The sequence below is a fragment of the Octopus sinensis genome, linkage group LG25, assembly GCF_006345805.1.
Source record: "Octopus sinensis linkage group LG25, ASM634580v1, whole genome shotgun sequence".
Taxonomy (NCBI): Eukaryota; Metazoa; Mollusca; class Cephalopoda; order Octopoda; family Octopodidae; genus Octopus; species Octopus sinensis.
Window position 1 is genome coordinate 4,027,120 of NC_043021.1, and position 27,500 is coordinate 4,054,619.

General features: G+C 39.3%; 1 protein-coding gene across 8 annotated transcripts in view; it reads right to left on the minus strand.

Annotated features, from left to right (window-relative positions):
* LOC115224461 (RIMS-binding protein 2) overlaps positions 1-27,500 on the minus strand; it is a 595,300-nt gene that overhangs the window by 167,480 nt on the left and 400,320 nt on the right. The gene's annotated exons all lie outside the window — the stretch shown is intronic.

Here is a 27,500-nt window from a genome sequence, read left to right on the forward strand (position 1 = left end):
ATAGTAGTGGTTATTGTTTTTAAAGCCAGGTACGGAAAACAATGGATACGTTTTGGTGTGATTCGCCCTCCTCAGTCACGAAACATATTCTACAACATATAGCTTCTTTATATCTTTTCATTGTTGTTGGGGTCAATGGACTCCAGCCTAGTTGTGACACCAACTGGAAGGATTTCAGCCGAACCGAACGGATCGGCCCCAGTATTTATTACTGTTTTTATAAACCTGGTACTTATTCCATTAGTTTCTTTTTGCCGGACTGCTATTTTATGGAAACGTAAAAAAAAAAACAAAAAAAAAACAACAACAACAACACTGGTGGTTAAGTGATGGGGTGGGGACATACACAAACATTCGCTCACATACACATACGACGGGTTCCTTTCAGTTTCCATCAGCGAAATCCACTCGCATGGCTTTGGTCGGTCCGGGGCTAGAGTACAAGACGCTTGCCCAAGGTGTCACACAGTGGAACTGAACTTGGAAGCAAGTGGTTGGGAAGCGAATTCCCTACTACACAGCCATATCTGCGCCCGTATATTCTACAAACTTTTGAAATTCCTTGATTCGAAGGAAGGGGCAACGGCAATAGCCTTCGCAGACCTCCCTAAGACCCGCAAGATAGATTGATGCTATCAATACTTCCTTTGAACCTTTGTACGTCGATACACGCAAGAAGGACACGAGCAAGGAGGGAATTCTTAGGGGAATGGCAACGCTAAGAGAAGGAAGGAAGGAAGGAAGGACTTGGCATAGAGATCAGAGCAAGGTTAAGGAGTATGGATACAAGGATGCGATATCATAAGCTCAGCCTGTTCTGAGGAGCGGAGATCTCTACCGTAGACAGTAAAGTTACGCCTATCAGCCGGGTGGCTATTTCCTCTGAATGTGCTCAACTAAAGGCGATGCTCCAGCATGGCCACATTCAAATGACTGAAACAAGTAAAAGAATAATGATTCCAAATGTTTTGCTTGCTTGCTTGTGCCCCCCCCCCGTCGCACGCACACACACACACACACAAATAGACAGAGAGATAGCTAGAGAGATAAGTCAGATCAAGAGTTTCGTCTATAGCACTCATCAAGTTGTCATGTGGCTGTTGAGTAACTGCTGTAGCTTTACTGCCGCAGGCACGGCTCTAGGTATAATATATATATACACGCACACGTTCTTATGCATTGAGTTTTATAATCTCATACCTATATCCATATAGGTATACAATCACACACAACACATAGACATATATATACAGGGGTGGGGTAAAATCCAAGCTGTGTCCACTAGAAGCACGTCTGCTTATTTCAGTATTAGAATCTAGAAAAAGGCGGCGAGTTGGCAGAAACGTTAGCACGCCGGGCGAAATGCTTAGTAGTATTTCGTCTGCCGCTACGTTCTGAGTTCAAATTCCGCTGAGGTCGACTTTGCCTTTCATCCTTTCGGGGTCGATTAAATAAGTTCCAGTTACGCACTGGGGTCGATATAATCGACTTAATCCGTTTGTCTGTCCTTGTTTTTCCCCTCTGTGTTTAGTCCCTTGTGGGTAGTAAAGAAATAGGTATTAGAATCTAGACCAGTGCTTTTCAAACGTTTTGCTGGAGCGGAACCCCAAGGAAACATTCCACTGGCTCGAGGAACCCCTGTGCAATAATTTAATAGTCTTATGCACACATATCTGCACAGGAGAATTAAAAATTACTGCCGATTTTAGCAGTTTTGTAACTTCTTGCGGAACCCCTAGACTGTACTGGCGGAACCCTAAGGTTCCGCGAAACCCTGGTTGAAAACCACTGATGTAGTACGTAGTACTTGTAGCTGTTGTATATGTATGTATACACATACAATCACGTGTGTGTGTACGAGGGAGTGCTGAAAAGTTCCTGGTTCTAAGGGTATCGCGAAAGGTCTGATTGGACGCCCAACCTTCCCAATTCTTTTACAGGGCTAAGAAAAATCGAAGGACTGCTGCAAAAATAAGTGTGTGAATCTGAGAGGGGAATATGTTGGATAAAATCATAATTCTGATTCTCCTGTAATTTTTTCTTTTGCTCAAAGCCAGGAACTTTCTAGTATCTCCTCGTGTATGTGTGAGTAGACAGATAGATAAATAGAGAGAGAGTAGGAGGGAGAGAGAGAGATATGCAGAGACACACCCATAGTGAAAGGACACTCTTATATGTCGATTGCAAAAAGAAAAGAGATAAAAAAAAAAACAGGAAAGGAAAACAGAAAACGGTTGTTGATGGGGGTTGGCTAAATGAACGATGATGACGCTGACGACGCCGACGACGACGCCGGCCTGGCCCTGAAAAATAATAACTGGAATTACGGTTTATCTTCAACGGATGTTCCAGTTGACTGAACAAACCATAAATGATTCTTCCATCTTTTCTAAATTATATATTTCCTCACTTTGCCACCAAATAACCTAGCGAAGACTTTACGATTAATATCCATCCTCCTACCCCCCCCCCACACACACTCTGTCTCTGGCTATCTCTCTCTCCCCAATTCTTCCTTTCTGAAAGGAGAAAATTAGTTAAAACAAATGTAAACAAAAACATACAACAAAAATTAACGGAAATGTATTGAAAAATCAAAGATGAGTGCACGCACACATAAACACACACATATATACATACACTCATGCACACACACACACACAGAATAAATAGGGATAATAGATCCAGACAAGTACCTATTTCTTTACTACCCACAAGGGGTTAAACATAGAGGGGACAAATAAGGACAGGCAAACGGATTAAGTCGAGTATATCGACCCCAGTGCGTAACTGGTACTTATTTAATCGACCCCGAAAAGATGAAAGGTAAAGTCGACCTCGGCGGAATTTGAACTCAGAACGTAACGGCAGACGAAATACCGCTAAGCATTTCGCCCGTCGTGCTAACGATTCTGCCAGCTCGCCGCTGGCAGGTACCGTTCAAGCACTAATATAATCCAAGGCTCAGTGGTTGGAGAGTCGGGCTCACAACCATGAGGTAGTAAGTTCGATTCCAGGATGGAGCTGTATGTCGTGTTCTTGAGCAAGACACTGTAGAAATGAGTTGTGATGTCATTGGTGCCAAGCTGTATTGGCCTTTGCCTTTCCCTTGGATAACATCGGTGGTATGGAGAGGGGGAGGCTGGTATGTATGGATGACTGATGGTCTTCCATAAACAACCTTGCCTGGACTTGTGCCTTGAAGGGTAACTTTCTAGGTACAATCCCATGGTCATTCATAACCGAATGGGGTCTTTACCTTATAGATAACCTATGGCACTCCGTCGGTTATTTTGACGAGGGTTCCAGTTGATCCATTCGACGGAACAGCCTGCTCGTGAAATTAACGTGCAAGTGACTGAGCACTCCACAGACACGTGTACCATTAACGTAGTTCTCGGGGAGATTCAGCGTGACACAGAGTGTGACAAGGCTGGCTCCTTTGAAATACAGGTACAACAGAGAAAGAAGAAAGAAGAGTGAGAGAAAGTTGTGGTGAAAGAGTACAGCAGGGTTCATCACCACCCACTGCCGGAGCCTCGTGAAACCTTAGGTGCTTTCGCTCAATAAACACTCAGAACGCCCGGTCTGGGAATCGAAACCGAGATCCTACGACCGCGAGTCCGCTGCCCTAACCACTGGGCCATTGTGTCTCCACTATATAGCTAACCGCATCGAATGGTAAGGAATAACCTGGAACTATTTAACGTAAATAATCCAAATGTGTTTCGTCCGATGGGTAAATCCTGGGTTCGCTTCGTTGGATTATAAACAAATAACTGAGTGTATATCCAAGACAATTCAATTAAATAAAGAGAATCTACACAGTTTTATTATCACAGTCCTTTATGTAGCACATCTAATTTAAAGCTCTGCCCGACATCTGTTTCTGGTGCATGGAGCTCTCGCAATGTAGTTTTCTTTTGCATCTTGTTTGTTCCTCTTCATCCAGATTTCATTCAGGTTAAGCACAGGTCTATGCAGCTTTATTCAAGGAGTTGCTACTATTAAAATTTGGAGCGAACTCAAGTATAACTGTGACAAGAACTTTGCTGTTAGTAGCTCAGTCCCTCCAAATGTTTCAGACGTCACAGGTTCACTGTCACATCCTGATACTTCAGGGCTTTGTTCTGTTCGGCAGCATTCAGGATATAGGAGGGAGCAAATGAGTCAAAGACGGTGGGGTCCCAGATGAGGCATAAGGGACGGTTAATTTGGAGTGCAAACAATACTATACTGTGGTATAATGCGGTATTCGGTCGGCAAATAACATTCCCGTAAAAATTTTCGAAGCTTTGGATAAGAATTTCTTAAAATTTAGTAAGTACAGTAGGATCTTCTTCAATCGGCACACGGTTAAATTTGCATTTTCCACTAGCAAAATCTTAGCCTAAATGATCACGGCGCATACGATAAGGAGGATATCTCAATTGCATAACATTAAAAACTCTAGTAAAATAGATAATAAAAACAATGATCATAATGATAACAATGACCATAATGATAACAATAATGATATCCCCGTGATACGTTTATATTTGTATTTACTCCAAAATCTCGCGTGTTCATGATTTTATCATGTTTTCATTCAAGATGAAGACGACATCTTATTTACTTTACACATTATACTGTGGATATTTTATAATCTTTTTTTAACACCGTTTTAAACCTAACCCTTATTAGTAAGTAGGATCTTTTAGTATGTTTATGTTTCTCACATATTTTTTATAGATCCGCATAATTTGTCGTACATATATACTCTTTTTACTCTTTTACTTGTTTCAGTCATTTGACTGCGGCCATGCTGGAGCACCGCCTTTTAATCGAGCAAATCGACCCCGGGACTTATTCTTTGTAAGCCCAGTACTTATTCTATCGGTCTCTTTTGCCGAACCGCTAAGTAACGGGGACATAAACACACCAGCATCGGTTGTCAAGCAATGCTAGGTGGACAAACACAGACACACAAACACACGCACGCATATATATACATACATATATACGACGGGCTTCTTTCAGTTTCCGTCTACCAAATCCACTCACAAGGCTTTGGTCGGCCCGAGGCTATAGCAGAAGACACTTGCCCAAGATGCCACGCAGTGGGACTGAACCCGGAACCATGTTGTTGGTTAGCAAGCTACTTACCACACAGCCACTCCTGCGTCTATTATATTTTTAATATTTTTGGTGTATCCGTAATTTTGAAATTTTTTGTATTGTTTCGATATATTTTTTTTATTTCATCTAGTTTCAGCTCACGAGCTGTGGCCATGCTGGGGCACCGGCATTTATTGAACTTTTTAATGAGAGAAGCACTCAATATACTATACAACTTCTTTTGGCTCGGTTTATATTGCAATACTTTTGAATTGTCGAACTTATCTGATTTCTCATCTTTAATTCGAAAAATAATATATATACCCATTGTCTCAGGTTCAATACTTGAGCACTTCCCAACACTGTCTGTAACAATAACAATAATATATACATGTGTGTATATATGTATGTATGTATAAAAGTATATGTGTATACACACACGCACACACAAACCGGTTGGGTGAATATAGTTGCGTACGAACTAACGAAGCGTTAGTATGCAGTGTGTATTGGAATGTAATAGGAATTTTACAAGAATCAACTGAACAGCAGCATATGAAATACAAGTAGTTTTTGTTGTTGCAGTTGTTTGTTTGTTTGTTTATTATCGATTTGAAAGACTTGGAAGAGCAGCAGCAGCAGCCACGACCCGTTTCAAGGCAAGCAAAAAGAAGTAGAAGAAAAAAGGTAAAAAAATGAAGTTGAAAAAAAAAAAAACCTGGTGGGAAGATGTTGTTCACAGCTGCGTGACTCGAATGTCTGCGATTCCGTTAAAACAGGGGATTCCCCGAGTAGAATATATTTTACCCCTCCTGGGGGTAAAATTGCTGATTCAGGACTTGTTTTCAATGAGAATTCTTAGAAAGAATTTGAAGTTTAGGAGAGTAAGAAATTGAAAATTCTTTTTTCTTTTTCTATTAGAGTGAAGGCGAGTGGCGTAAGGTGAGGGCATTATAGGCAAGGCGGCGAGTTGGCAGAATCGTTAGCACGCCGGGCGAAATGCTTTGCGGTATTTCGTCTGCCGTTACGTTCTGAGTTCAAATTCCGCCGAGGTCGACTTTGCCTTTCATCCTTTCGGGGTCGATAAATTAAGTACCAGTTACGCACTGTGGTCGATGTAATCGACTTAATACCTATGTCTGTCCTTGTTTGTCCCCTCTCTGTTTAGCCCCTTGTGGGTAGTAAAGAAATCGGTATTTCGTCTGCCGTTACGTTCTGAGTTCAAATTCCGCCGAGGTCGACTTTGCCTTTCATCCTTTATGGGTCGATTAAATAAGTACCAGTTACGCACTGGGGTCGATATAATCGACTTAATCCCTTTGTCTGTCTTTGTTTGTCCCCTCTCTGTTTAGCCCCTTGTGGGTAGTAAAGAAATAGGTATTATAGGCATCTTCGTAAGATGGTGGTTTCGAATCGCAAACCGGATGGTGTTTTGTGGTTTTTAAGAAACTCAAAAACTAATCAGGCGACAGCGTTAAACAATGAAACAGATGAAGCATGAAAGTCTGATTAGTATTACCTTTAGTCATACCTTTTGCACAGAATGTGTGTGTGTGTCTACAGTCAATTTACAAAACTAATAAAATAAACAGGCAAGAAGAGGACGTGCACAAGGAAAGTATTAGTTTGACGCCTGGTGAAAAGAGAGAGCCTGACGTTTCGAGCACAGCTCTTCGTTGGAAAGGAGAAAAGGAATACTCTAAAGAAGGAAGAGAAATCGCCAACAGCACGTGCGTAGTTACATTGCTGAAGTGACCGGAAATACACACACACACACACACACATATATCTATACATATATAAATATATATATACATACTTATATATATGCAAATATATGTATATACATAAATATATATATGCACATATATATATATACATATATATACATATGTATATGGAGATATATATATATACACATGTATCTACATATATAAAAAGAACCAGGCAAAGAAGACGAACAAAAGAAGGGGAAAAGGAGACAACACGCACAAAACAACAACACCACCAAAACCCGAGCGAAGCACGGGTTAAAATAGCTAGTATATATATATATATATATAACTGAGAAATGTGAGATATATATATGAGATAATAGTTTCACTTTAATAGTTTCAGTATTAATAGTGAAACTATTAAACTGAAAGTATCTCACATTACAATATAGATGCTATGGTTTCACTTTTGACAGGTAATAGACAAGAAGTTGAAATTTGGCCCATGACATTGCATGGGCCCTAAGTAAGGCATGTGTAAAATTTGAATGAAATCGACTGGGTAGTTCTCGAGTTTTAGATGCGGACAGACACATTCTCAGTTATATATGGGTTAAAATACACATCCTACAAATATGCACTCAAAGCATAAAAAATAATTGCCCACAAACCAGCCACGGGAATAGAATCAAGCATCTGTTTTAGTCCAGTAATTTTAAACATACAGTATTGTATATAATACAAGAAAAATTTATCACATTGGCAACCACCGGATAATATTTTACATTTAACTTACAATGTAGAATGTTCCCTTCATCAGCTGCTATTGTAGAAATAACGATTTCGACACTCCTTCCGACAGACCCGCACCCTCATGTAGTGTTGAGCCTCAATGATATCATCACAGAATCTCCGGCTTCTTTAGGTTAACACTGTATCTTGAGTTTGTTTCTTCCTTCTATTATATATGTAGTTACCACACCAAACCGGAATCATGTGTATCAAACAATACACATATTGTGTGTACACGGACATATATGCATACATATGCACACACAGACAGACATATATGCATAGACACACATATACTCACACACATTACATGCACACGATCATACACTATCATCAACAGAGACATACGTGTATGTGGTGGCGGTGGTGGTTGTACAACCCAGAAAATACGTCCGTGCAAACCTAACAATGTATGTGTGTATGTATCTCTCTCTCTCTTTCTCACACACACACATATGCATACGAGAGAAATCTCTGAAAACTTAAAAATAAGGTATCATTGTTTTCTTTTAAATTTTCGATCTAAGGGAATCTTTTCAAAAGTTACAGTAGAGCATACATCTTTAAAAAAAAGACTCCGCCGGTTACGACGACGAGGGTCCCAGCTGATACGATCAACGGAACAGCTTGCTCGTGAAATTAACGTGCAAATGGCTGAGCATTCCACAGACACGTGTACCCTTAACGTAGTTCTCGGGGATAATCAGCGTGACACAGAGAGTGACAAGGCTGACCCTTTGAAATACAAGTACAACTCATTTTTGCCAGCTGAGTGGACTGGAGCAACGTGAAATAAAGTGTCTTGCTCAAGGACACAACGCGTCGCCGGGAATCGAACTCACAACCTTACGATCATGAGCCGAAAGAGCATACACACACACACACACACACACACATATATCTTTTAAATCCGTTTATGGTAACGTTAAAGATATGCAAACAAAGCTCCTATTTCATTATGCCGGCTACCGTCAGTTTTTTGGGGTTGCATCATGGTTTTACCGATATAATCTAGGAGAAATATAATAATAACAATAATTCCAAGATGGAATTTATAAATATTCTATACATCGCTACGGGCATTTCCGAAATTCCCATGACTTTAACATCACTAAAAACACCCCCATCCCTATGTTACTACCATTCCTTCTTCTACTCCCACCACCTAACTACTCCCTACCATGTACACACAGAAATATCCACATGGCTAGATTAGCCTTCATACTGGAAATAAGGGCTAAACATCCCTCTGTGATTCATCCATTAATGCAGTATCGCCTGATGAAATGAACCAATCGTGATGATCACCAAGATGCCCACCGATAAATACGGACTATGCTGTACTCATCCCAAGGATGCGGACTCTGATGTTAAAGTCAAGTGATTTGTGGAAACGCGCGTAGCGATGTATTAAATATTTGTAAATCTCATCCTAGAAGTATTGTTGTTATATATATATATATATATCATATAATATAATATAAATACACATTAAATACACGACATCATCGAACGTCACGCAGCCGTGTCCACAGTAAGTTCTTACACACACACATATATATATACATACATATATACATATACATATATATATATACATACATGTACATACACACACACACACACACACACACACACATATATATATATATATACGCGCACGTGTGTGAAGAACTTTCTGTTTTCTCTGTAAGTGTGTATTTCTGTAAAAGTACCTTTCAGATCGAAAATTTCAAGCCGAAAAAAGAAAGAAAAAAAAAAAGAAAGAAGAAAAAGAACAATAACGAAACAGTTATATTAAAACTGCATTATTATGGCTTTCAAATTTGCTCAATATAATCGATATCACGATTCAAAATAATCTCGAGCACCACTTTATGTGTGTGTGTGTGTGTGTGTGTGTGTGTGTGTGTGTGTGTGTGTGTGTGGGGTGTCGGAATTTTTATGATATTCAATCAACAAGTAATGAAGGCATTGAACGTCCGCTCGCCTGATTTCATTCAATTGTGCAATTGTATTTCGTCCATTTGTGCTAAGTTTTTCCTGTGTACAGGTATGTGTATGAATATATGTGTGTATGTGTCTTTTTGTGTGTGTGTGTGTGTGTGTGTAGTATATTTGCCACTTAAATGTGGCTAACCCTTAAGGGTGGATGCTACTGTAGCTTGTAGCCCCAGGAGGACACCTCCTCCAGCTGGCTATTGACACACTTTCTGTGTCCTATACCTCGCTCAGAGATTTATTATTGCTTATACACACACACATCTATATATATATATATATATATATATATGATAGCTCGTTAGCCACTACTTCCCAGCTACATGGATCCTGGTTCAGTTCCACTGCATGACGCCTTGTGTAAGTGTCTTCCACTACAGCCTTGTGAGTGGATTTGGTAGACGGAAACTGAAAGAAGCCCGTCATATATATATATATATGTATACACACACTCACGCATACGGTGTATATATATATACTAACACATACACGTGTGTGTGTGTGTGTGTGTGTCCAAATACCTTACCGCTTGACAACTAACAACGTACCCCGCGAAACTTAGTGTCTCATTTAAAGAATAACTATCAGGTTTTAAAAATAAGTGCTGGGATTGACTCGTTAGACTAAACCTTTCAAGCTGGTGCTGCAGCATGGCCTCAGTCCAGTGACTGAAACAACTAAAAAGTAAAAAGGTATATATATAATACATACAAGGTGCGATGGCTATATTGTCACCATTTTCATATTTTTAATTTTGCACATGCGCATGGTCTGTTTTTGATTTTGTTGACTACACAGTATAGTAGGGTCAGTTGGGTACTGTCTGTGAGGAAAACAGCTCCATGATGCAATTCACTCGGCCAGAAATTTGGAAGCGACATACTGTACTGCTTGATATTCGCGGCCGGAAGCTCCAGTATGAGCATTTCAGAGTGGTTGCGTGTCAATCTAAGGACATGTACCGAGAGGGATAAAAATCAAACGTCCAGCCAACATAATGGTGTTTGGAGTGATCACTAGTGATGGCGACGTTATGCCTCCATTCATCTTCCCACATGGTCTCAGACTCATGGAGTTCTACATGTGTATATGTAGGAATCCATATACATGGAGTCCTACAAGTGCTGTCCTGGGTCAAGAGGGTGGCTGCTGGAAGTCCCTACGTCTGGCAACAAGATTCTGCACCATTCCACACAAGCAGGAGAACCCAGTCATGGCTGTCAGACAATTTCTACAACCACATCGCCCCTAACATCTGGCCACCTAACTCCCCAGACTGCAATCCCCTTGATTATCATGTGTTGGGCACAGTTGAGCGAGAGGCCAACAAAACTCCTTGTAGCACCAAAGATGAACTGAAGGCAAGGATTATGCCAGCATTCACCAACTTAAACAAGAAAACCGTCCTGAAGAGTTGTAGGAGATTCCGAAGTCGTCTAGAGGCCGTGGTTGAAGCCAATGGCGATTTTTATTGAATAAGTTTACCCTTTAGTATTTCAAGATATTTTTATGTAATTTTGGTAAATATATCTGTTAAAATGAGATATCAGTGTTATTTTCATTTCCGCATAATTTAGACGACAGTTTATTCACCGCACCCTGTGTAATGCACAAGTAAAGCAAGGAAGATTGCATGGAATGGAGAGACAAATCAATATTGTTTTGTGAAGTTAGACAAAACAAGTGGCGGGAAAAAATATTGTAGAAAACTAAAATGGAACAGCGAAACGATATATATCCGTGTCTGTGTGTGTTCATACATACATACATATACACATATATATACACACACACATATACGGAATTCGAACTTAGAACGTAAAGACGGACGAAATGCCGCTAAGCATTTAGCCCGGCGTGCTAACGATCCTGCCAGCTAAGTATAAAATAATGATTTCAAATTTTGGCACAAAGCTAGCAATATAAGGGGAGGGGTTAAATCGATTAAATCCACTCCAGTACTCAACTGGAAATTATTTTATGGATCCCGAAAGGATGAAAAGCAAAGTCAACTTCGGCGAAATTTGAAACGAGAACGCAAAAACGAATGAAATGCCGCTAAGCATTTTGCTCGGCGTGCTAACGTTTCTGCCAACTCTACCGCCTTGTTACTGAAATACTAACTAGTCTAACGAAACACGTGGAAATTTCACATTTTACATATGCTCTTATTTGTTCTACTATGCAGCAATGAAGAATCACCACTCTGGTACAACAGAATCGCAAGACGGAGCCAACCAGCAGGAGACCCGGGAGTAGACCAAGAGCAAGATGGTTGGGCAATATACATAGTGTCAGTCGGACGCCCTTGGGAATCCAGCTGGCAAGGGTAACGAACCCTATGGAAGAGGTGGCTGAGGACTCTACCCACCACGACCTTCCCAAGAAACGTGGACTTCACCATCGTTTTATTACGCTAGAATTTCAATTATATCTTCCATCTCGTTCCACAGTTAAGCTTGTTAAAAAGTGCAATACTTGACCTCATTTCATTTTTGTTAACGGTTTCGATTTTGTCTTCGGTGTAGTTCCATAGTTAAGTTAATTCAAATTGTAATAAAACGTGCGACAATGATTATAAATTTGAGAAAACCAGATAGTCTAAAGACAGATAATGAGGAGTCACATTATATCACAGTAGATATTTCTTCCTGGGTTCATCGTCGTCATGATGCAATAGGACAGTATTCCTCAAATACTGCGCGGCGCATTTTTAAAAAATCCCATTTAAAATTTCACCGTAAAAATGTCCATCTTTTATCTTTTACTCGTTTCAGCCATTAGACTGCGAGTACGTTGGGTCCATCGCCTTGTGTATAATATGTGGGGGGAAATCAAAATGGAACATGGAAACGATTAAGAGGAAAAGACAAAGAACAGATAAACATGAATATCTTCTCATCAGCCATGGAAACAAAACTAAAAGTGCTATTTCGACGCGTTTAAAGTTCGAAGACTTTACATAATATATATCTGAAGTTTTGGACTTAAATTTGGGCCTTCAGATATATAGAATACAATGTTACACAACTCCTACACGAGTAGATAACCTACTAAAATGCAACATATTAAATGATAATTTGAGGCTATTAGTTTAAAGTAAATTTAAGAAAAACGGAAACATTTGCAGATGGGTGGAAATTGAAAGTAAGGTCAAATTTGCGGCAACTACACGGGTCCACCTGTTGTCGCAAGTGGTTTAGTGATTAGGGTATTCAGCTAACGATCGTAACTTCGTAAGTTCGATACTCCAGTCTACTTAGCTAGCAAAAAATGAGTAGGACCTGTATTTCAAAAGGCCAGCCTTGTCACATTCTGTGTCACGTGCGTCTGTGGACTGCTCAGCCACTTCCACGTTAACTTCGCGAGCAAGCTGTTCCGTTGATTGAATCAACTGGAACACTCATCGTCGTAACCAACTTTTTATGTATGTGTTTGTTTGTTTGTGTGTGTGTGTGGTGTGTGTGTGTGTGTGTGTGTGTGTGTGTGTGTGTGTGTGTGTGTGTGTGTGTGTGAGGGTGCCCTGCGCGCACACGCAAAGCAGCTAAATTACAATTTTTTAAACCTTTAATTCTGAAACTTTAAATAAACGTAAACGCAATCTTGTTATCAGCTACGCATGTAAAAAGATAAAGGAGATTGTTCTGACATGCTTCACAATTATTAACCACACATCTGAAGACATACACACACACACACACCCTTATTTTCTATCTACGAAGAGAACTTCCACCTCCTTTAAATTTCACAGTCAAATTTTATTTTAAAAAAGAATAAAACTATAGTGTAGCAACTTTAATATTATTTTGGTTCTCTACCGTTGTGTTGTGTCTAAATAGTTATTAATTTTTTTTTCAGTACACCACAAACAAACGAATGGAAAGCAAATCAATGAAGATATTACAGCGAAGTTCAGGTTAGTGCCTGATTTAAATAGCGATTGCCATAAAATTCTCCGCGTAGATAAAAAAAAATTAAACGGGGGAAGGGGAACTTTGAAACACGTCATGACAAAATCTTTTCTTTCTCAACGAACAAAGAGAATAATAAAGCATAATTACATCTGTTTAGAGATCCGCAGCGAAAGCTTAAAAAAATGTCGCTTAACTTTTAGAAATTTACCAAAAGTCTCTAGATATATATGTATGCATGTATGTATGTATGTATGTATGTATGTATGTGTGTGTGTGTGTTGTGTATACGTTTATGTACTCGTTTTGCAAGATTTTTGAATGTGAGATCGTGTGCTGAAACAGAATGACAAAATGGAAAAGAGACATGACCAGAGAGAAGAGGAACACGAGGAAGAGAAATGTGTGGCGAAAGAACTCTGAGAAATAAACTAATAATAATAATAATAATATTATAATAATAATAATAATAATAATAATAATAATAATAATAATAATAATAAGCCGATACACACAGATAGAGAAATTAAGGCCTACAGACCAGATATAGTTGTCAGAGATCATGAAGAAAAAAAATGCTTTCTAATTGATGTATCAATACCGGCAGATGACAACATGTCTCTAAAAGAAATGGAGAAACTTTCAAAATACAAAGACCTGGAAATAGAGATAACTAGAATGTGGAATCTAAAAACTAACAATTCCTATCATAGTAGGTGCATTAGGATGATAAAAAAATATTCAGACAAATACATAACAAAAACACCAGGACTACAAACACATATAACATACAGAAAAATTGCATACTAGGCACTGCACACATCCTACGCAGAACACTTTCCATACAATAACCATCAGAGCATCACAACAAATCACAGCCATACCCAAGGCACACAGATCTGTGCTCGGTAGTGAAGTGAAAGCACGCTATAAAAATAAAACTACTGAATAATAATAATAATAATAATAATAATGGTTTCCAATTTTGACACAAGACCAGCAGTTCAGAGAGAGAAGGTAAGTTGATTACATTGACCCCAGTGTTCAACTGGTATTTATTTCATCGACCCTGAAAGGATGAAAGGCAAAGTGAGCTAAAACTAAAATCAAACGGTGTGCATGTTTAATGGCAAAAAAAAAATGACTGTCCCAAATATAACGATATATATATATATATATATATATATGTGTGTGTGTGTGTGTGTGTGTGTGTGTGTGTGTGTGTGTGTAAATAAAATTGTAAGATCCAAGGACCTAGCTGTAGGAAGTTTCGGACTGTCCGTAGTAGGTGTAAAAAACAACTTTCAGGAACAAATAATAGTTTATTGGTGTAGAACTGTGGTTTTCACCCTGGGGTCCACAAAGGTAGTAATGGAGGTCTATGAACTAAATTCAAAATTATATATATCTATATATATATATATAATATATATATATATTATATATATATATATATATATAAGGATAGACATATTAAAGGGGTCCGCAGGAAAACTCATTTTTAAAAAGGGGTTGGGAACCACTGAAAAGGCCGCGAACCACTGGTGTACAAGGTTGTAAAAAAGTTTTTCAACAATTCACTGTTAGCAATTAGGGTTACTATGAATGCAAATAAAAACCGAAATTGAGGGAATGGAGCCGGTAAAATCCAGGCTACATATGTTTCCTACAAGCAGAACCTCGGAAGTAATCACTACCCCCCAGGTTTTGCTAGCTAGGAAACACAGGCAGCCTGGATTTTACCTGCTCCATTCCCTCAATTTGGATTATATATATATATATATATATATATATATATTATAAAGAGAGAATTCACGAAAAAACCAAAAGACGAAGACAGGTGGTGTGGAAAACAAACAGATATATTAGTATGACGCTCGGGAATTGAAAAAGTCTTTTACGTTTCGAGCCTACGCTCTTCTACAGAAAGGGACACCGAAAAAAACAAGGAGAGAAACATGGAGAGAAAAAAAAAATGCGTGTAGTGGCTACCGCATCCACTCACACTCATTCAATCATGCTTTTGTTTGATGTGGTTGGGGTCTTCCCAAGTTAATGGTCGCAGAGGGGTCATCGTGCGGAGAGCCGACCTGGTCCACCAGTGTTCCCCCCTCCCCACATCCCGTGCCAGTCTTGCATCCTCTAAAATACCGAATGCACTTTCACAAGGCTCACAAACAACAAGTGGACCCGTGCAATTTTCAAGTGGTATGCAAGAAAAATGAAGAGAGCCATTCAGGATAATTCCAAAACGATGGGAAGATGACATGACCATAAAAAATTCAGGCCCAAATGTAAGAAAAGGGCGCCATCAGGAGGAGGTATGGAGGCGAGTTGTAATCAGCGATGTATAAAGACATTTGAAAGTCTGGTCAGAGCACTCAGCCGGTATCTGAGGCGAGCTGGCAGAAACGTTAGCACGCCAGGCGAAATGCTTAGCGGTATTTCGTCTGCCGCTACGTTCTGAGTTCAAATTCCGCCGAAGTCGACTTTGCCTTTATCCTTTCGGGGGTCGATTAAATAAGTACCAGTTACGCACTGGGGTCGACATAATCGACTTAATCCGTTTGTCTGTCCTTGTTTGTCTCTTCTGTGTTTAGCCCCTTGTGGGTAGTAAAGAAATAGGTATCTGAGGAGTACAGGATTCGATTCCCCGTAGCCGCCTGCTGGCACCCGCCCTCGCCTCATCTAAGGGTAAATACCCAATCTTTCTTGGCTGCTTTTACAGCTATACTGCGTTCGAAATTCACTTTCTTGTTTGTAATATACACGAGGGGTGCTGAAAAGTTTCTGATTTTAAGGGTGTCGCGAAAGCCCTGGTTGGACACCCAAACTTCCGAGTTCTTTTAAAGGGCCTAGAAAAACTGAAGGACTGCTGCAATAAGTGTGTGAATCTGAGAATTAACTGATCCTCCTGTGTTTTCTTTTACCAAAAACCAGGAAGCTTTCAGTACCTCGTTGTGTGTGTGTATGTGTGTGTGTGTGTGTGTGTGATGTGTGTGGAGGCGCAATGGCCCAGTGGTTAGGGCAGCGGACTCGCGGTTGTAGGATCGCGGTTTCGATTCCCAGGCCGGGCATTGTGAGAGTTTATTGAGCGAAAACACCTAAAAAAATGCTCCACGAGGCTCCGACAGGGGGTGGTGATCCCTGCTGTACTCTTTCACCACTCTTTCTTCTGTTGGCCTGCTCGCTTAGCCAGCGGGGTGGCGTCATTCGAAGGCTAAAACAATGCGAACGCATTGTGACCAGCGATGTGTAACAACATCTGATGGTCTGGTCGGTCACGTAATCACGTGATATATATATATATATACACACATACACATGCATATTTTTCATTAAGAACATTCAGAGAATAATCATCACATTCTTCGCTTCTTTTCGCAGTGGAGAGGTGTGCATTCTTTACAAAGACACAATCACTATCGCGCGTTACTTTGCCCCTTCGAATTCAGACGGAGTCGTAACTGTTGTGATATGCTAAGCAGCGTGTTTACGGCATTTTTTAAAATTTCATTTTTTTCTTAATACTTGTCGGTGGCCACCCATCTTTAGATCGATAACTGAGAGAGACAGAGACAGAGAGAGAAAGAGAGAGAGCGGAGCTGAAAGGCAGGAGGGAAGGTGACAAAAAAACAAACAAACAAAAAAGAGATAAAATTAGGTAACTGTTGCTTTCCACTAACATCTTACATCCTATACGATGTCTGTCTGTCCGTCTCTCTCTCTAACACACACACACAGACAGAGCTTACTATGTTCCTATTAGTCCTTACTCTACCGTTGCAATTTTCCAATCGCAGTTGACCGCGAAATAAGCAAACACGTTTCCAGGCACGCACGCCCACACGTGTAAGGACAGGATACAGAGACACGTACATATATATATTTTTTTCTTTACTGCCCCAGAAGGGGCTGAACATAGAGGGGACAAACAAAGACAGACGAAGGGATTGAGTCGATTATATCGCCCCCAGTGTGAAACTGGTACTTTATTTATCGACCCCGAAAGGATGAAAGGCGGGGTCGATAAATAAAGTACCAGTTTATTATACATAAATATATATACACACATACATATATATATATATATATATATATATATATATATATATATATATATATATATACATATACATACACATACATACCATGGCAATACATATGATGTACGGATACGTAACCATACCCACGAGTATGACTGGATGTTAGCCACACACACAAATATACACGTGTACATAGCCAGAGGAAAGACATACGGAAATAGCTATACATACGTGTACGGATAGATAACCATTCACATGTGTACGGATACGCGGTTATACACACGTGTGTGCGGATGCATAGCTATACATACATGTATGGACATATGGCCATACACACGGATAACACACATGTGCAGATACGCGGCCAGGCAGAAACGTACAGATACATAGCCATACAGACATGTACGTATACGTAGCCATACACACGTGTACGGATACATAGCCATACACGCGCGTACGGACACATAGCCATACACGCGCGTACGGGTACGCAGCCGCGCACACGTGTACGGATACGCAGCCATATACACATGTACGGATATATAGCCATGCATACTTGTACGGATACATAGCCATACATACCAGTTCGGATACATTGTCATACACGCGTCTACTGACACAACTATATACACGTGTACGGATATTCGCTATATCAAAGATGTACGGTTATAAAGCCATACACGCGATGTATAGGCATATACAATGTCTATCTATCTATCTATCTATCTATCTATCTATCTATCTATCTATCTATCTATCTATCTATCTATCTATCTATCTATCTATCTATCTATCTATCTATCTCTCTCTCTCTCTCTCTATATATATATATATATATATATATATGTATAGCTATACACGCGATGTACGGACAGCCATACGCAGGGTATCGATACATAGCTATGCACACGATGTATGTATGGTTAGTCATACACATGGTGTACGGACACACAGACACAGTGTGCACATACATTATATTATACACGTGTAACGTATATACACACATACATTTATAGACAGACAGGCAGACACACACACATGCATACCTGGAATTCGGCTTACAGGTAGTATCAATTGGAAAGAGATGAAGCTAGAATTAGCAATTAACCTATGCAGCCAACGACATCGACATCGACACACCGTTATTTAATGCTACTGTACAACATCGTACACACCAATATTCCAGCAGATTATTATTTAATACTGACATACATTGAGAGAGAAAGAGAGAGACGATATCCTTACGTACTTCTCTATTTGATACTGCTATATATCACCATACATATGGTACTCCCCCACATCATTAAATAATGCAGGTGCGTGTGTGTGTGTGTTAATATCTATCTAAAAGCTCTACCTTGTAATTTGTTCTGTCTGTGTGCAGCCCTGTGTGGCTAATAAAGAAACATATCTATCTATCTATCTATCTATCTATCTATAGCACGATATCACATCATTATAACTGTATATATATATATATAATATATATATATATAATATATATATATATGTATATATACGCGGGCGTGCATTTATATTGACAGTACTCCTACATACCGCTACTTCATGTAGTTTGTATGTCACTCTGAGACACTCTCCGCCACACAACTAATTAAGGATGTCATGTCACGAATGGAACGTCTTTGGGCATAGGACTGACTGCCAAGGCAAGGTAGACCTGGGCCTAAACAGCCACACTACCACTACCACCAGTACCACCACCACCATCTCGATTTAATGCTGCTGTGTATACCTCAGTACACACGAAAGCAGCACAACACACCACCACAATTTTATGTAGTTGTCTGGCTGTATACCTATGTACAAACTTAGACAAGACCACGATTTAATTATTATATATAATATACACACGAAACCCCCAACACAGCGCAACGATTTAATGTGGGTTATATAGGTTTGTACACACGAAACCAACCCACACGCCACCGAGATTTCGTGTAGTTACATACCTCCGTACACACGATCTCCCTTGCTTTGCACTGTCACACTTCATCCACCAAATTATGTACGCACTTCGAATATCGATTAGCGAAACAAGAGCAACAGTTTCCAGAGGCGGGGGATCACATAAGATTCACTCGATAAGCAATAAGGAAATAACTTTTGTTCCAACTTGTTTGGAACCTTAAGAATCACATGAAATGATTAATCGGAGAAAGAAAAACGTTTCTTTGAAAGTTGTTGCATAACGTTAACGAAGAATGTAATTAATTTATTTCAATTAAGTTCAGAAACCATAATTTATTTAGAGGAAGTGAGGAGGTTGATTAAATTAAGACTTTAGTGAAGTGGAAACTGCTGGAATTTGAACTCATGACGTTTGGAAGCGATGTCACTGGTAGAATGACTTAAATCGCGATAGTATATTGTTCTGGGGGTTTAGTTTATTGAAATATTCGGAGGAAAAGAGATGCAAGAAGCAACTGCAACAGGGATCAGAACTCAAACGCGAATTAACGGTTGAAATACAGTAAAGGAATCTCGCTCTTTCTCTCTCATGAAATCAATGGGGAGGGAGTTTTCTGTGTGGTGGTCGTTCGATCTGTTAGAAATGGCAGACAAATTTCCCCTCAAATCTCACACACAAGACTTAAGAAAAAAAAAAAAAATAAAGACTTATTGGAGATTGTACTTTCTGCTATGCCGACAGACAGGAATGGTCACGGGCTGTTGTTGCGCTGCATTTGAGCATAAGGTCTGTTTCATCACGGTCGAATCGGGGTTAGGCAACTACAATGACCACCCACAGCCATCGACCTGCTCTTTGCGCTTCTTGCGATCGTGCGATTCTAAGATCTCTTTCATGGTCTCACTTGGACGGTTCACACTTTTCCAATCAATATTTGAGTGACAAATGGGAGAAAGATAAATAAATAAATAAATAAAAGCGCGGTTCGCTTTTTTTTTTTTTGGTACTAAGCAATGTTGCCATATCCCCCAACTGATACACACACACAAAAGAAAAAAAAAAGAAAAGAAAAAAAGCAAGATATAAATGAAGAAAGTGAAAATACAAATCATTCACAGAAGCGGGAATCATGAGATTTTTCGGGTGACAGCAAATGTCATCCAACATTGGTTGGTGCCAAACATTCATGCTTTCTCCAAGAACACATTTCCACACGACATCAATTCAGCAGCGGTTTTAACAGCTGGGGGACACGAAATCTGCTCATACGCATGTATGTATAAACGAATGTATGCATCCGTGTGTGCATACACACCGCTATAAACATATGCATACGATACACGCATGCTTCTGAGAGTACGGGTGTATATAAATAACAATGCCTGTACTTTCCCGGTATTATATATATATATATATATATATATATATATATATATATATATATATATATATATATATAATATATATATATATATAATATATATATATATACATGTATATATACATGTATATATATATATATAATATATATATATATATTATATATATATATATATATATATATATATATATATATTATATATATATATATGTATATATATACATGTATATATATATATATATATATATATATATATATATATATTATATATATATATATGAGTACAGAACACCACAAATAAACGTAGAACACAACGAGAGACGAAAACATAAAATCAAACAAGGAAACGGACTTTTTTTAACAACGAAAAAAAACAGAGTACAAGACAAACAATACAAGGAATATTCCCCTTCATCAGCTGTCCCTGGTTCGACTCAAAGTCTCTGTATGTATGTCTCGTATGAACGTATGTATGAAAGAAGGACAACATAAAAATGATATATATATATATTTTTTTAAATATGCATAGAAAAAGAACAAGTACTGACTGTTGGTTTTGTTCTTGTTGTTGCTGCTGTTGTTGTTGTTGTTGTTTTTCCTAGGTGCTGCCGAGTTATTTGATATATAATTTCCTGCAGCCGCTGGTATTGCGAGACAACCAGCCAACCAACCGACCAGCCAGCGAGCAAGCCAACATAATCGCAGAATATCTCAAATCAATCCATTATTGTCGTTGTTGTTGTTGTTGCTACTGCTGCTGATGCTGATGTTGCTTTCTGTATATATAACATCGGTAAGTAAATATAGTGGAACTGGATGGAGGTTGGCGTGAGTTTACACAATCACTTATGTTTTGTTATTTTTCAAGTAAGAACCTCCAAGTGTCGTCGGCAACAACGACCAAAAAAAACAAAAAACGAAGGAGCGGCAAAAAAAAAAAAAAAATGAAGACGTTTTCTGTCGACGATATTATTAACCTGCCACGAGATGACGATGACAACAGCATCTAACAACGACGACAAATAATTTGCAAGCTAAAATCATTAGTTAAAGCCAACTACTGCCATCACATGATACTATTTCCACAAGCATTTTTCTATTGTCACAAACGAAGACAGACACGCGCAGATGTACAGACGCACGCGCGCACGCACATACACAGAGAGAGACTTTTGCGAATATCATTAGAATTTCTTTCTCTCTCTCTCTCTCTCTCTCTCTCTCTCTTTTTTCTTTCGTTCTTTTTTTTTTTGCCTACCTTTCCAAGACTGCAAAACACCTGGAACTACTGTGATGACGACAGACGGAGTGTAGTATCTATCTACATACCTTTATATCAACATGCATACATACATATCTAACTGTTTATCTACCTATTCTTTAATCTATCTGTCTATCTACCTATTCATCCATCCATCTATCTATCTACCTATTCATCCATCCATCCATCTATCTATCTACCCATCTATGTACCTGTCTACCTATCTATCTATCTACCTATTCATCCATCCATCCATCTATCTATCTACCCATCTATATACCTATCTATCCATCCATCCATCCATCTATCTATCTATCTACATCTCTCTCTCTCTCTCTCTCTCTCTCTATCTATCTATCTACATCTCTCTCTCTCTCTATCTATCTATCTATCTACCTATTCATTCATCCATCTGTCTATTCATACAACCACTCATATAATACCTACCTATGTATCAACACATCTTCCCATCTCTCAGCGTGTGTATAGAAGAGACATGCTCATCACTCATTCCTCGAGCACCTTGTTTTACTTTTCGACAACAATGTTATCAATTTTCCGAACACACACACAGAATAACCACACGTGCACATCAACATATGTAAACACTTACGCAATTACAGCTCACACACACAAACACACACACACACACACACACACCACACAGGCGGACATATATAATATATAAAACACATGATGTACATACATTTACATTATCTATGCATACATTTCGAAATCATGCAATCACCAACAGTAACAACAACAACCACAACAATTCATTTCACTAAAATATAGGCAACCATCGCACATAGGGCACATGTGATGAACACGAGAATAATATTAAGTAATTGCACATGTTAGCTGGGGGAAGAAATTTTTGAAATATCTTGCATGCAAGTAAAGTGGTTTTGCATATTTACAGGACGGTGTGACTCGTACAAGGCTGCATTAACCCGAGCATTTGCAGTTATTATAAATACATATACGTGTTGTGTGTGTGTGTGTGCACGCACGTTTCTGTGGCGCCCCAATTTCTATGCTCGAATCTAATTGGAGTCAAGTTTGACTATATGATTCTTCCGGTACTGATGACATGATTATCAGTAACATTAGAAGAATTATGCCGTGAAAGTATATATGCGCGGGGTGTATGTGTGTATTTTATATGTGTGTGTGTATATATATATATATATATATATATATAATATATATATATATATATATAGATATATATATATATCTTATATATATATATATATAATAGAGTATATTCTTTTACTTTTTTACATTGTTTCACTTTTCGTCATTTGACTGCGGCCATGCTGGAGCACCGCCTTTAATCGAGCAACTCGACCCCGGGACTCATTCTTTTTTTTTGTAAGCCCAGTACTTATTCTATCGGTCTCTTTTGGCGAACCGCTAAGTGACGGGGACATAAACACACCAGCATCGGTTGTCAAGCAATGCTAGGGGGACAAACACAGACACACAAACATACTCGCACACATATATATATACATATGTACAACGGGCTTCTTTCAGTTTCCGTCTACCAAATCCACTCACAAGGCTTTGGTCGGCCCGAGGCTATAGTAGAAGACACTTCCCCAAGGTGCCACGCAGTGGGACTGAACCCGAAACCATGTGGTTGGTAAGCAAGCTATTACCACACAGCCACTCATATATATATATATATATATATATATATATATATATAATATATATATATATATATATTTAGTCGAGCGAATCGACTCCAGTGCTTTTTTTTTTTTTTGATGGTAATAGATTTTATCGGTCTTTTGGTCGAACCGCTAATTTACGGTGGCGTAAACAAACCAGCATCGATTGTCAAGCGGCGGTGTGGGTTACAAAGACACAGAATACACACGCACACATGACAGGCTTCTTTCGGTTTCCGTCGGTTCCATGCAGTGGGACTGAACCTGGAACCATGTGGTTGGGAAACAAATATTTGACCGCAGAGCCACGCATACATACATACGTACACACACACACATATACATACATATATACATACATATACATACATATATATACACACATACATGCATATACACACACATATATAGGGCTATCCCATAAATAATGCGGTTTTTTCAATTGCATGAGCTAAAAGTTGGGGGTTGGGACGGGATAAACTACTTGCATCAACTTGTTATAAAAGCAGGTAGTTTTACTTGTGCTTATTCTTAGTGCAAGTTTTGAAGAGTGCAGTTCGATTTTAACAGTTATTTTTTCAAAGTTATAATGAAAGTGACAAAGAAGCATATTTGGCATATTTTCCTTCATGAGTCTAATAATGGCAACAACGCAATGGAAAGTGCAAGGAATATGAATGCAGTATATGGGGATTGAACAATAAGTGTAAGCCAGAGTCAACGGTGGTTCCAGAAATTTCGAACCGGAAACTACGGCCTAGAAGACCAGCCTCATCTTGGAAGATCTGTAGAGCTCAACGAGGACGTTCTGAAAATCCTGGTGGAACAAAATCCCATTGTAACTGTTGAGGAACTAGCAGAGAAGTTTGGATTTGGTCATTCAACTATTCATCAACACTAGCGTGATGTCGGAAAAGTCAGCAAATTGGGTCAATGGGTTCCTCACAAACTTTCCGAGTCGAATCTCACACAGAGAGTGAATGTGTGCTCTTCTTTGCTCACTTCTCACGAATGAATCTTTTTTTTTTTGGACCGAATACTGAATGGTGAAGACAAATGGATTCTCTATAAAAATGTCAAGCACCGAAGACACTGCGTAGAGAAAAGAGAAACACCGGCACGTCAGGCTAAAGAAGGTCTTCACCCACGTAAAGCGTGGTTGTCTGTGAAGGGTGGATATGAAGGGTTTAGTCGACTTTGAGCTTTTAAACCCAAACCAAACTATAACAAAGGAGATCTACTGCGAGCAGCTTGAGCAGCTTAAGTCAGCGCTAGAAGAAAAACGACCATCTTTGGTTTCAAGACGAAAGGTGTTCTTCCATCAGGATAATGCTCGGTTAAATACAGCGAGGATGACATTACAAAGGCCGGAGCAGTTTGAATGGGAAACGATGCCCCACCCAACATATTCGCCAGACATTGTCCCATCTGATTATCATTTATTCCGCAGTCTTTAAAATCATTTGGACGGAAAAAATATGAATTCTATAGACGAGGTCAGAACAGTACTGGAGGAGTATTTTTCGTCACGGACAAGTGAATTTTGGAAGAGGCGGGGCCTTTCAAGTCTACCTGATAGACGGAAGAGCATTGTAGAAAATGAAGGAGTGTGTATTTTAGGTTAAAAAAGAACTTTGTTTATCTTAATTTTGAAAAATTAAAGAATTATAAAAACTAACGCATTATTTATGGGATGACCCAATATACATGAGAGAGAGAGGTGTGAGCGACTCGACCAGTGAAATATTGTCTTGAGACACTCTTACACACCTGACACACAATTTCAGAGTCTAACGAGGCGTGTAGAATGTGAGGAAGCGAAGAGCACAGAGACAGATGCAACAGGTAGTTTGGTTTAGTTTGTGAGGCACTGGAATTTACATTGGCCAAAGTAAGCAGAAGAAAAAAATTCTATGCAATTACACCTGGGCCGAGGATGAACACACACAGTGGCACCCATTTTTTCCTAAACATGTATTTTTCTACACACACACAGAGTTTTTGTATTTGTTTTCGCAATTTTACAAGTGCGAAACAGTGTGACAACATATTGTACTTCGGTAGGATCATTCTGTAAATAAAAATACACGCACAGACTCTAGATCACTTCTTTATTGTTAACTGATGTCTATCGTTACATCTCAAAGGCTTTATTCAAAAAAAGTAGTTCGTCTCAACTAGTCTGCTGAGTACACCTGCTCCAAATATGGAAGGCAGAGAGGGGGAGAGGAGAGGTGAAGAGAGAGAGAGAGAGAGAGAGGAGAGGGAGAAAGAGAGAGGAAAGAGAGCATAGCTATGGTCCGAAAATTATCAATATGATCGCCTATGTTTGGGTTCTTTCTCAGCAGTACTACCGCACCTCGACTCACTAAACTAAGAGTTCTCCTGTTCTATTAGTTGCAGCAGACGTCTACCAAAAGATCTTCAAACAGGTCTGGCATGTAAAAGTAAAGCTCAAAGAGCATACCACCCAAAACCAGGCGATTTGCTTACTGTGCAGCTAACCAACGTTTCCAGTATTTCCGCTGCTGTTATCGACTTTTTTGCCATGTTCCACCTCCTTCGTCGGGAGTTGCGGTAGGCCGGTGAGGTAGTATTTAAAATCCATCCTACGTCCCGAAACGTCATTCGACCCAAAGAGTCGAATGAAGTGCTGCCGAAATATCGTGGACATCTGTTTGGTCTTGAGTACTGTGCGGCCATTATGATCCACCAAAGATCAAATTGTTGCCACGTTGCGCTTCTGTCATTCAGGTCCAGCGAGCAGCTCTCGTTCCGTCGTATTTTAGAGCACGCGCTTTAGTTCTGACAATGTAAACTTTGTGCCTCTCGTTGAAGAATTGGTCGAGGGCCAATCTCGCCGCAAGTATGTTGGCTGTGATACCTTTTCCTAAGGGCCTCTTGAAAATTTCTGACTCTCTCTCTCTTTGCTATTTTTTCTCTATCGCCACAACCTTACTAAATCTAACTGACTCTACAATAATCGCAGCTCATGAGAGGCGTTTTGCCTTTTTTTTAATTCTTTCAAATTTAGAATAATTTCTTTAGTTCTTTGGCAGTAAGGCGTCAGCGAAATCGCTGGATTTACAAGTTGTGCTTTCATTTTATTTTGTGTGTCTGTCGGCGTTAATCGTGTGTAGCTTGCATGTGTGATGAGTGGAAAATAGGACATTTTAAAATTTTCTATGGACATATTTTTGCTGTCGTTGTTGTTTTTAATTTCCTTGAGAGTGTTGGTGTTTTTCATGTGCATTGTTGTTGTCGTTGTTGTGTCGGTGTTTGGCTTTAGTAGTAGTAGTAGTAGTGGTGGTGGAAAGGTGAGAAATCGGTGTCAAAACATCTGTTCTGATATCTGGTTTCACCTCGTTGGCAATTTGCCGAAAAATTCGACGCCATGTTTGGTTACTGTTTTTCTTCTTCATAAATTGTGTAAATTTTTTAGAAAATAAAAACCTAAATTCTGCCAGGAAGAGCGAAATTTTAACAAAGCCAACAGGCCTCAGAGGACGCTATATGGCTTATTAACACGATGGCGCAGCAAAAAGCACAAATAACTTTCTTTAAAACAACAAAATTCAATAACACCTCACGAGCTCCTTGCAAGCACAGTGGAAGCACTCCGTCGGTTACGACGATGAGGGTTCCGGTTGATCCGAATCAACGGAACAGCCTGCTCGTGAAATT